This window comes from Neomonachus schauinslandi, chromosome 5 (genome assembly GCF_002201575.2).
Source record: "Neomonachus schauinslandi chromosome 5, ASM220157v2, whole genome shotgun sequence".
Lineage (NCBI taxonomy): Eukaryota > Metazoa > Chordata > Mammalia > Carnivora > Phocidae > Neomonachus > Neomonachus schauinslandi.
The window spans coordinates 24,840,133-24,852,844 of record NC_058407.1 but is presented as its reverse complement, the minus strand read 5'-3'; the positions used below and the strand labels follow the sequence as shown (position 1 = coordinate 24,852,844).

Below are 12,712 nucleotides of genomic sequence, written 5' to 3'. Positions count from 1 at the left end.
CATCTCTGTTGAGATCTCAGCTCTTCTTATCAAAGCTAAGAGAGCCAAACACTCTCTTGGCCAGTGGAAATGAATGAGCCTGGGCCTTGTTGGTTGCTCAAAGGGGCTCCTAAAGAATTCCTACTCACAGCGCATGCAGTCTTAACTCCCATTCATTTTACAACAAAAGCATAGAAAGAAGAGTGTGGATCATACAATCCTAAATGCCACACCTCTTGGCTACTTTTTGATAGTGGGCAGGAAAGCCTGGGGAAAAAAATAGCGGTTGTTATGGCCTGAAAGTTTGTGTCTCCCAAAAGTGAACACTGAAGCCCTAACCCCCATTGTGATGGTTTTAGGAGGTAGGGGCTTTGGGAGTTCATTAGGTTTAGATGAAGTCATGAGGGTGAAGCTCCCATGTGGGAGTGTCCTTATTAAAGGACCTCATTAGTGTCCTTATGAGAAGAGACACCAGAGGGTTTGCTTCCTCCCTCTCTACCCCCACGTGTGTGAAAAAAGGCCATGTGGGAACACAGCAAGAGGGGGCCATGCTAGGAAGAGGGTTCTCGCCAAGCACCAAATCTGCAGGCACCTTGATCTTGGACTTCCCATCCTCCAGGACTATGAGAAATAAAGGTCTGTTATTTAAGCTCTTCAGTCTATGGTGTTTGTTATAGCAGTCCAAGCTAAGACAGCAGTTTTCCCTGAGAATGCAAAGGACAGACGCTAGAGACACCTAAAAGTAAAAGTTATTCCCTGTGCCAGGAGGAAGAGCAGAGTCAGCTCTGAATTACTCATTCATGTGGAGAGCTGGGAGCAGTGGTGTGCACAATCTCAAACACCAGGAAAACTTAAGAGGCCTTCATTTGACCAGAGAAACCCTAGGGCTGCCCATAAATGTTTCAGGAGTGCTTTAAACGGGGGCGTGCTTCTTCAGAACAATCCAACTGCCTGATGAAGACATGTACACGTTTTTTTGTCATACATATTAGGATTCTACAAAGATTTATCGCAAAAAAATACAATGAAAATCATGAAAGCCACTGGTTTAAAATATACTTGTGTTTGGCTTTGGCATATACTTTTTAAGATAAAGCAACACGGTGTTCTCAATTGTGTGTGTGATTTTTTTTCCTCCCAGAGAAGGCTAATAAAGTAAGTTTACATTCTCCCGGTCCACAGATCACTGGATCACACGGGGACACGGAGTGAGCTCTCCCGAGTGACCAGGGAAGCCAGCGAGGGATTACAAGGATAATCCCTAACGTGTAAAATCATCTGTAGAAAATCAGGGGTTGATAAACAGCTCTTTTCCCCATACATTCTCCTTCTCTGCTCTCCTATCTTGCCCCCACCTCTCAGACCTCATGGTTTCCCACCCTTTTCAGGGATTTGGCAGGCCTCCTCCCACCTCTCAGTGAACTATCCATACCAGCCCGGAAGCAAATGCTGGGAGATGGACTGTCCTACGCCTCAGGTGCTCTGACAGGCACTTAGGGCTGGAGAGCTGGCACAAACTTGAGTAAAATACAATGCCTACACTTTAGAAACCCACAGTTTAGTAGACGTGAAAGATTCATGAGCAAGTAATCTTCAGAAAAAATTGCAAAAATAAGAAACAAAATGTGGGGGTGGGGGTGGGGCGCCTGCGTGGCGCAGTCAGTTAAGCATTTGCCTTCTGTTCAGGTCATGATCCCAGGGTCCTCGGATAGAGCCTCACTTCCCGGCTCTCTGCCGGGGGTGGGGGTGGGATCTGCTTCTCCCTCTCGCTCTGCCTGCTGTGCTCTCTCTCTGTGTCAAATAAATTAATAAAAGAATCTTAAAAAAAAAAAAACGAAAACAACAAAGTGGGGAATCTGACTTGATTGGTTTGGGTTGTGCGTAGAGACCAGTAGTCTTCAAAACACTCCCCAGGTGATTCCAAACAGTAAACCCGGCCTGAGAACTGCCCCAGATCTACTGAATCAGATATTCTGGCAGGTGAGGCCCAGGCAACCAGTATTTTAATGCTGGTGCACACTCAAGTTTGAGAACCAGCGGTCTGCCTGGCTAGGGCGTGGAGGCACAGAAATGGAGGGATCCGGAAGGTGAGCAGTTGGGATTTGGAACAGAGGTGGGGGTAAGGGGTCCTTCCAAAGGCCCCCTCAGCCTCAGGGCAATTGAGTCGTCCGGGTGGGCCGTCCCCGAGGGACGTCGCGCTGTGTAATCCTGCCTTGCGACCACAGAGCCTCCTTCTGAAGCCTCAGTCACTCAGCCCCAGGGTGGCTGCTCATTTCCCTCTGGAGCTCCTTAGAAGGCAGGAAAGGTTGGGCCTGCGGTAGGCCATAGTGAATGGCCAGAAAGATCTCTTCCTGGCGAATCCTGACTTCCAGTTTATGGCTCCTCATTCTTTTCCCCAAAGTGGGCCCCCTACTCCGAGCTCTGGCTTTTTTTTTTTTTTTTTTGTAATCCCAGACAGGAACTGTGTGCATCCCCAGACAGAAATCGTGCCTCCTTTTCTGCACATCCAACATCTCATCCTAAGCAGTCACGTCCCCACCCACGCTAAAAGCAGCTCTGTGCCTAGAGCCACCTAACGCTGCACCCCACTCCCCGTGCCCCACTGCCCCACAACTCAGCCATTCCAGCTAACAGAAAACAGCCAGTCTAGCGGCCTCCCCGCTTCAGGCCTTCCAGCCCAGGCCAACTGGGCAAGGCGCGACCCCACTGCAGTGCCCGGCGCAGGGACCCTGCGGGCAGAGGAGGGATCCCCGGGTCCGCCGCCGCCCGGGGTCGCCACGCGCGCCCCGGGTTGAGGTGGGGGTGGGGGCCGCCGCCTCTCCTGGGTTTCTGGCCGAGCAGTTCCCCCCCACCCCCGCCTTGGGGAGGGGCTGCGGCCGCCCGGAGTCGCAGAGGGTCCGGAGGCTCCTCCCCTGGGGTGGCCGAGCAGGAAGCGGGGCGCGCGGCGGGCGGGGGCGCGGCGCGGTGCGGGGCGAGCGCGCGGGGCGCAGGCGGCGGAGTATGCGCGGGCCTCGGCGGCCAGCCCCGGCGCACAGCCGCGGCCGGGGAGAGCGGCGCGGGGCGGAAAAGCCTGTTTACACAGACTGCACACCGCCTGGGGAATAATGCAGTAAAGGAAGTGAGCCGGCTCGGCCTGACTGCTCCAACTTCCTGCTCTCACACACACACCAGAGGAAAAAAAAAAGAGGAGCGAGAGAAAGAAAAAAAAGGGGGGAAAAATCAGGATCTCATTACAAGAGCAACAGACCGTCTGCAGACGCCTGTCAGCATGGAAAGTCGGGGGCTTTCGCCCGGTTCCTCCTAGAAATTCCCCCGAAGAAGGATCTTGAAAGCTCCCCCACATCTGGGTAGGTAGCAGGGTTTCTGCCTGTTGCTCGGACAGTTGCAAAGTTTCGTCGGGGTGCTTTTTCTTTCTTTTCTTTGGCTTGGTGGGGGTGGGGCTGGTGGGCGCCGCGGGGTGGGCTGCGGCCCTGGGGAGGGGGCGCCGCGGGGATGCTCCAACGCCCGCGCCGCCCGCCCCGCTGGTGCTCCGCACCGCGTCCGACCCTGCGCCGGCGGCACCCTGCCCTGGGGCTGTGCTGCAGCTCGGAGGAGGGGGCGCGCGGGGGGGGGGGCGGGGAGGAGGGCACGGTGAGACTTAGGGTCCCTGGGAGGGACGGCGACGGGGCAGACTGCGTGCCTGGATGCTGGACCACCGCCGACCTTCCAGCTGGGGCCGGGACTCCCCTGGGGTGTCAGTGGGCACCGATGCTCCGATTCGGGGAGAGAACGAGGGTGGAGGGGGAAGCCGAGGGCGTAGGGAGCGAAGACGCGGGGCTGGGGGCCGCGTCCCTTCTCGTTCGGCAGGTGACCCCCCACCCCCACCCCCGCCCGGGTCATCGCCCCCAGGCGCACGCCCAGGTGGACCTTTAAAAGCCAGCAGAGTCCTTACTGGACACGATTTTGGCGAAGGACCGGGCAGCAGACGGTCTTGGAGCCCCCAGCTCTTTAGGAAGGGGCTCTTCAGCTTGCAACTGAATGTTGGCCTGTAATGCTACTGTAACTTTTGGGAGGAGGAATTAAAATTTTGGAGAGTTAAAAAAGACAAATAAGAGGTCTCGGTTTTGTTACAGTTTTCTGAACCGAATCATCCTGAGGACAAGCTGCATTTAGGTGGCGGGTGGGGGTGGGAGTAAGAAATGTTATTTCAGAAACTGCAAAAGGGGCTTTTTAGAAAAAAAAAAAAAACGAGTGTCGGGAGAGTTTCTGGCTTGTCTGGAAACGGCAAGACTAATTGCCATGCGCTTCCGCTTTGAAACTGGCAGCAGACAGCATCTTGAAAATGACTCACTAGAGGAGCTCACAAAGAAACTGGTTTGCTCCTTCTCAGGTTTATGTATTTGTGCCTTTTACAGTTTCCTTTGTAGTGTTCGAGGGGTCCCCCGCCCCTTCCCCGCCGGCCCCCTCCTACCCTCCCGCTTTTGGAAGCCCCTGGCCAGTCTTTAACTACCCCCAGCACCCCAGCCGGAGGGGGGCTGGGGGAGGCTGAGTTGTTGTTGGAGTTGGCTGGGGAGAGGGTTACAGGGATTCTGCTGCTGCAGGGGGAAAAAGTGCCCTGAATTTTCCACTGGCTGCTGCAGGAAGAGAGAGCCCCTTTAGTCACTGCTAAGTAATGTCTGCACACACACCAACTAATCTCATTAGGAGTTTCCGCTGCTCGGCACAGGAGGGGTTTTGTGCAACCACTGTCAGCCCCGCGGGAGGGGGGGGGGCGGTGCGCTGCAGAGGGACACAAGTCACCGCTTTATTTACTTAGAGGTGCAGCTGCCCGACAACCTTTTTCAGGGCAGTATCTTGAAAACTTTAAAGTCACTTGGGCCATTTTGGATTTCAGACTTAAAGGTTTTTCTTTCCTGGTTGTGCGTAGGATGTGTGTGTGCGTGTGAAGTTTCTATTGCCCAAGCAGCTCAGACACCCCCATCCTCTCTCATCTGTGCTTGTGTCTTTGTTGGAGGGGGCCCGGGGGGTGAGGGAGCCAGAGGAGGTGAGAAACTAAAGCGTGTTCCAGGCATCTATTAATGAGCTCAAATCGATTTCTGAGGCTTATTGCTTTATTGCCAAACAAAATACCCTCTGATCTCTCTCCCTTTTTCTCTGTCTGTGGCACACATTTATTTGGGATAGGTCAGTTATGAGTTTCAATTTATGGGGATTATAAAATTACAAATTGTGTTAGGAGGGCATGTGGGTCAGACAGTGAAGAAGACTGTCCATAAGTGTTTTTAGAGTTTCCAGTAATGATCCTGCCTACAAAAACCCTGATGGTCTTTCTATGCCAAATATAGCAAAGGCCTTATGGCCTTACCCTCCCCCCCTTTTTTGAACCTTTAAATGTTGGAAATGTGTAGAGTTGCTTAAAAGGGTAAGGAATTTTAAGGAACCTGATTGGAACTGTGGGGTTCCTTTATTGACAAGGACATGCTGCTTGAGGACATACTCTTTTTTTTAAGATTTTATTTATTTGAGAGAGAGAGAATGAGCGAGCATGAGCAGGGGGGAAGGGCAGAGGGAGAAGCAGACTCCTCGCTGAGCAGGGAGCCTGATGCCGGGCTCGATCCCAGGACCATGAGATCATGACCTGAGTTGAATGCAGACGCTTAACCGACTGAGCTACCTAGGCTCCCCAAGGACATACTCCTGAGGGGTTTTGAGGTGTTGGTATTTCTCTTCTGGTGGCAAAGCATGTCCTAAAAACAGCCCACCCAGGGTGTGAGTCAGTGGACATGAGTACAGGATGTCCCTAACACAGCTTGGCACAGAGTAGATGCTCAATAAATTGTTGCATTGAAAGCTGTGGGTAGGATCACAGCACTTATAACAAATAGATAAGAAAAAAAACTTTCCAGATTGCAGGAGAGGCCCCTTTGAGTGAACTACAAACCAGTTTGGATAAACAGACTTTGGGGAGTAATTTTGTCCCCCAGGTCACATTTGGCAATATCTGGAGACATTTGGTTGTCATAACCAGAGGGGGTGCTCTTGGCATCTAGTCCGTAGAGAGTTAGGCATGCAGCTACACATCCAACAAGGTACAGAACAGCCCCGCCCCAATAGTTTTCCAGCCCCAAATGTCAGTAGTGCCCACAGTGAGAAACTCTTATTTACGTTAACGATGATGATGACTCTTTTACCTGTATCCATTCAATGAATAGGACATTTACAAATTGTCAGTTGCACTTTTCTGCCACATATGTAACACTGTGCATGAATTTTCTCTCCCTCACTCTCTCTTCTTGGTCAGTAATATGCCATAGAATGACATTTAAATGATGAATTGTGATGGTTTACCTTTTTGAGCTGAATTAGACTGTCTCTGAACCTCACTTACTTGGTACTAATGCTTTTCAGACTAGAATATCAATCGTCCAGATACAGGAGAGCAGTGATTTTTTTTTTTTCAACCCCATTTGAATTTTGAAGTTTCTTAAAACATTTATTAAAGATCTCCTCTTCTTATTTAAAAAAATTAATAATTTAAAACTGCTAATATACAGTAAATGTAACTCTGAGATCATATTTTGAAATCTATATTTGTAGTAACTTTTTGGAACTTGAATCTTTTCCTGAAATTGGTTTTAAAGTCCTTCCAGTCAGTGCATATAAATCAAAATATTCCTTTCTTAGTTGTCAGATACTGGGTTTTGTGTGCTTTGTGCTACCCAGTTGTGTTTATACATCTATCTGATTCAAAACACCAATGTTGCAAAACATTACCTATTGACAAACCCAAAACTAAAAAAAAAATTATCCAAGGATGTGACTTCCTGGAGTAGAGTCCTTTTCTTTGGGGGGGGGTGGGGGGCTGATGGTGAATTACTGCTTCTGAATTAATGGCTTTGCTCCTTTCCAGTCCTAGAGAATGATTGAGCCATCTCCCTGTTCCCCAGTTCTGGGGTTCCTCATTAAACTTTAAAAGCAGTGGGTTCTCTGTCTGTTTTGGCTGCACCCTGGGTGCAGGCAGCTGGCTTCTGCGCCTTCCTAAGGGCCTGCTCCCACCTACCCACCTACCTACCTACACACACACACACACACACACACACACACACACACACACACACCACACACACTACACACACACTACACACACACACTACACACACACACTACACACACACACTACACACATATCTACACACACACCACACACACCACACACACCACACACACCACACACACCACACACACACATCTACACACACATCTACACACACACTCCACACACTCCACACACACACCACACACACCACACACACCACACACACACTACACACACACACACACACGAGCACATGGGTCATTTGAATGAAAGCTGCCACTGCTGTCAGATTTTTCTGTATGTTTCAGGCAAGAGCTTTTTATATCCTGGTTATCCATAGCTCCCCTTTATCTTTGTAGGTTGATTTATAACCTCTTTGAGATTGCACTAGCATGACCATATTTTCTAAAGGTTAGGTAGGTTTTTTTCTGTTTTGAAAAAATGTTAATGTGAATCATGTTAGAAAGATTCAGAAGACCACGAAGAAAAATATAAACATCTCCCATAATCCCACTGTCAACATTTTGGTGTGTATTTTTTCAGTCTTCTAGAATGTGTGTGCATGTGTGTGTGCACACACACACACATGCACACACATAAAACTTTTCATTGGAGTCACACTATACTTTGTTTTGTAACTTATTTTTACTTAACATACCATGTAACACATTTTCAAAACTAGTACCAAGACTAAAATTACTGCACATAGAGCATGCATTTATTGATCTAATAAATGTGTTGACTCAACAGTAGATTGACATAATTTTTTTACATGGACTTGTTCAGTGTTTTTGTCTCTGTGGCTCCAAGCAATGTTCTAAGAATGCTCGTAGAAGACTGAATTCATATGTGCTGTGAAATTTGGGATTTTGATGAGTTTCTCTATGATTTAAGAATGAGTCATGATTTGCAGGAGAATATCAAGTTGTAGTAACAGGAAGTCCAGGGCACTACACATCAAAATAGAATGTTAGATGATGAAAAAGAGAAGCTAGGTTAAACCGAAAATGTATCTTGAACTTTAACTATAAGGTGGGAGGAAGTCGCCTCTTGTACATTGTGACAATTCTTAGTTGTTGCTGTTTCATTTTATATCCGGAGAGTTTCCAGACTTTGAAACTGATGTTTTAAATGCCTTTTCAGCTCAAGATGACTATTGCCCATGTCCAGTTTGAATTAAGATCCTCCAACTTTTTGGTTGAAATCGTGGCAGAGAGACTATGGTTTTGTGGCACAAAACTCTGGTTTTGCCACTTAAAGTGCAGCCCCAGTAAATGGAATTATTAGTGTGTGTGTGTGTGTGTGTAACCTTCTGTTAATGAATCCTAAAGGCCTTCAAAAATGGTAGATCAGTCTTTTAAGTAATTGCAGAAATTTGACTCCTACCTATAACCAAAATAAAAATGGCCTTCATCCATTACTGGAAACTTAATGTATGTGTCAGCAGTTTATTTTTTTATTTTTATTATTTTTTTTAAAGATTTTATTTTATTTATTTGACAGAGAGAGCGAGAGACATAGCGAGAGAGGGAACACAAGCAGGGGGAGTGGGAGAGGGAGAAGCAGGCTCCTGGCCAAGCAGGGAGCCCGATGCGGGGCTCGATCCCAGGACCCTGGGATCACGACCTGAGCCAAAGGCAGACGCTTAACGACTGAGCCACCCAGGCCCCCCAGTGTCAGCAGTTTAAAAATAAACCTTGACTTGGTCATTTCAATAAATTGTAATTTGGCTTGAATTGCCACCAGGAATTATTAACTCATCGATTGTGTGTTTTAATTTGTATTTCCTGGAAAGTAATTATTATAAGAGTTAATATGGGATTATTTTATAATTTGTCTTCGAGACTTATTTGTATATTTTTAAAGAAATTAAGATGATGGTTTTACTAATATATTCTAATTTGAGTTGGACTAAAATTAACTTACTCACCTGCTCTAAAAAGAGCCTCTAAAGCACATGGTATCATAGTATTTTTAAAACTACCATATCTAAGAATAATTCCTAATTTTCCATGTATAAATATGGAAATGATGGGGTAGGTATAAAACACACTTATCTAAAACATGACTTCTCTTAGACTGAGGTCAGGAATCCTTTAAGCAGTAGAACAAGGAATCTGAGACCCTTGATGTCTTTTTTTTTTTTTTTTTGTAATTGAAGTATAATTTCATACGTGGAAATGGACAGATACTCAATATTTTTGTGTACACCCATGGAATCCCCACCCCTTACCTCCAAATAGAGATTATTTTCATCACCTGAAACATTCCCTAGCTATTTCTTTTTATTATGGCAATTTCATGATTCTACCATGTAGGTTATTAAACCCCAGAACACCTTGATAAAATACTGCAGTATTTTTATTTAATCTGCTTGATTAAAAACAAATCATCAGAATGTGGGGATTTCCTCAGCAATACCATAGGAGGAAAAAATCCCTTCTACATTATTTAATACTGCGTAAGCTAACCCAAAGTAATATGTATGCTGCAGAAAAGAGCAGATTCCCTTAAAACCAGTTGTGTTGAGGGGCTATCTCTTAATCTTCCTGAACCTCAGTTTCTCCGGCTGGATGGTGAAGTGATTGAAGTGTAGAGGCTGGGATAATCCCTTTCAAGTCAAAAGTTCTATTGTACTACTATTTTGGAGTGAGGAACTTGAATTCTTCTAAGAGTTGTGAAAACGTGATGTGAATTTTTGCTGTCCTCCCCAGACAGCCAGCTTTCAGGCATATACAACAATTTAAGTGAAGTATTTTGTGGTGGGGAAAGGGGTTCCCCATAAATTTCCCCTTCAATCCCATTCTGGCCCCTTGTCGACTAAGGAACACTCGAGGGAAGGTTGCTATTCGCTGCTGTGCTTCATTTCCTCCTTTTTGTAAGGTTTGTGACAAGCATCACTCATTTCTAATGGCCCACAATCGCCTCATTCTTGGGGACACCAGTGACTGTCTCTGGATTGGATGCTGAGTAGGCCAAGAAAAGATTTTGATCACCAGGTTCAGTCCCTGTTCCTTCCTTTCTATAGTCTTTGAAAAGGCTCTCCATCCTCCACTGCTGTGTCTGTGCTTGGTCCCTCATTCCCTCTGGCCTTCTTCAGTCCCTTGTCTGCCCACAAGCTAGATTGGTCCTTTAAACACAGGTCTGACAGTGTCACACCTCAGCTTAAAATCTCCCAGTGGCTTTGGCCAGGGTAAAGACCAAAACCCTCTGTGTAGGCTGCATGCTGTGATTTGGGCTGGCCACCCTGGCTTTTCTTCCATTCCTCACAGGTGTCCTGTGCCCTTTGGCTTTTCCAAATGCTCTTTTCTCCTGAGAATTCCCTTTCCTGCCCCCACTCCCGTCGATTGTGCTCACTCTCCTTGGCTAGTTTGTGGCCATCCTCCAAGGCTCAGCCTTTGCTGGGCCCCCAGGCTGGTGCTCTGACCGTCCTCCAGTCATCCGTCCCAGCCTTCAGAGCCCCTGCCATATTTATTAACAGGTTTCCTCCGTACCCTCTCCAAATTCTCCCTCTCCAGATTCTCACTATCCAAACACAGGTACTAAACAGTTTGAGATCTCTATTTCCAGAGATAGGGCTGGTGTCCCTCATTATTCCTTAATATTCATTATCCCAAACTCAGGAACCAAGTAGAGTTGATAGCCCAGCCTCCCTTGTTATCCAAAGCCTCTGCCAAACCCTTGAATCCATTAGACTCGGAGTGTGAGAGGTACCTGCCCACGGATGCGTCATGATGTGTTTCACGTCTGTCTCGGCCCTCAGTCTGGAAGCTCCCTCTGGGCCTGCTCTGTTTTTCTCATCCCCGTATTTATCCCAGCACGTTGTCCAGTACCTGGCATTTATTGAATTATAAACAATCTGAAGGGGGAAAGCTTGCCATTGGACATGATAAAGCACCTCATTGCCATGCATAAATCCAACCCTTTGCTAGATGGTGAATTACTTGGATTAATAAGAGGCCTATCTCTTGGTTAAATCATAAAGACAGCCAGGAAGAGCCTCTATAAGAGATGTAATTTTCCAGAGTTTTTGTCCAGACTTGCAAGAACAGTAGATGTACAGAAACAAGTTTGTTAATATCTGAGAGGACAAACATCAGCCTTGTTGCTACCAGTGTTATACTGGGAATGGTTGGTTAACAGTTAAGTAATTCATAGGTCAGTGCAGCTTGAAAGGATCTTGATGTGAAATTCTTTCCATGTTAAAACTGATCATTCTAGAGCAACTAGCATTGGTCTTTCATCAAGACTTCAATTGACCAAGTTTTCGTAGTTCCTTTGGGCTGCGTTCCACAGTATTTGCTGTTAAAAGTCCTTCACTTATACTAAAACCTGTGTGTAGCTTTTGTCTGTAACTTCTTGTAATTAATGAATGATGTTTCTGATTGATTTCTGATTGATTTTGAGAATAACAAAAGACTGTGTATTTGAAAGGATGACTGACTAATACCTACATTGTTTTTGGTGAAGGAGGGCTGGGTCCGCTGTGATTTTCAGCTGGGTTTTGCCAAAGAGCAGTTTGTTGATAGTCAAACCTTGATTTACCAGAATGTATGATTAAGCAGATTTCTCTCCCTGCATTTCACTGTCAGAAGAGAGAGCGTAAAACAACAACAAAACAAGCCCAGAATTTATTCCAGGATGTGCTCAGGAATTCTCTGTAAGAATTAAACAGCAAGGATTCTCTTACACTGTCTGCATCTGTAAGTTCTCATCATCCTCAGAATGATGATCCTAAGGCCCAGGAAGATCAGAATGCTCGATTAAGCGAGAAAAGGGGTATATAGTCAAACAGTTTTTTTAACACAGTTAAGAAGAGCACTTCTCTGGTTCATACTCAGTGAACTGGAAATGTAATCTCCCCACTTTCTCCTTGTTGGAGTTTGGAAGGTTTTCCTTTCAAGGCTAAAATATAAGCCCTGGTTGTTGGAGTTCATTTAAAAGTGAAGAAGATAAGCATTGACAGGTGTGTGTGTGTGTGTGTGTGTGTGTGTGTGTCTGCATACGTAGGCGACAAGAGGAATGCGTGAGTCGAAGAGAGTGGGACAATGTGATCTCACCGTTTGCTCCTCCTACATCCAGAGGGGCTGTTCTCATGGAGGAATTGAGCCCTAAGAGAGAGGATGGGAGCATAAGGGAACATTTGCTAAACTTCTCACCCAAAAGAACCATTATTTCACTGTGAGTACTCAGAGAAAACTTGAATATTTTAAAAAAAACAATTTATAGGAGAGGAGAAAGTGGAGATTCCTAATTTCAGCAAGTCCCATTAAGAACACACAAGAAGGGAGCAAACCTTTTGGTAGTACTTGGAAGAGCATATCTGGGTGCAGTACTTCCTTGTGCTCGTACGGTTTTGTGTTTTGAAATCTTCTGGAATCTAGAATCCATGTGCGTTGGTAGGGAAGTTATTTCTGCTAATGTCTCTGCCTGTTTTCCAAGACCTAGAAACTGATCACTTAGACCAGAAGGTGTTGGGTGGTAGAACATTGCTTTTTATTTTTATTTCATTTTTTCTTTTTAAAAGTATTTTAGAACGAACATCTCCAAATTCTCCAGGTGACATTCTGAGTTCAGGATTGGAACGGATTAAACCCCAGGCAGAGACATGTCGTCACATCTTGTGCTGAGCCCCTAGTGGAGGGCAGGAATGCCTGT

At 46.3% G+C, this 12,712-nt stretch overlaps 1 protein-coding gene across 2 annotated transcripts in view; it reads left to right on the top strand.

Annotated features, from left to right (window-relative positions):
- Window positions 1–2,975: 2,975 nt before the first annotated feature.
- ELK3 (ETS transcription factor ELK3) overlaps window positions 2,976–12,712 on the top strand; it is a 69,799-nt gene continuing 60,062 nt past the window's right edge. For both annotated transcript variants that reach the window (XM_021687538.1, XM_021687537.1), the window contains exon 1: window positions 2,976–3,326. The gene's annotated coding sequence lies outside the window, so the exon portion shown is untranslated. The remainder of the gene's footprint in view (window positions 3,327–12,712) is intronic.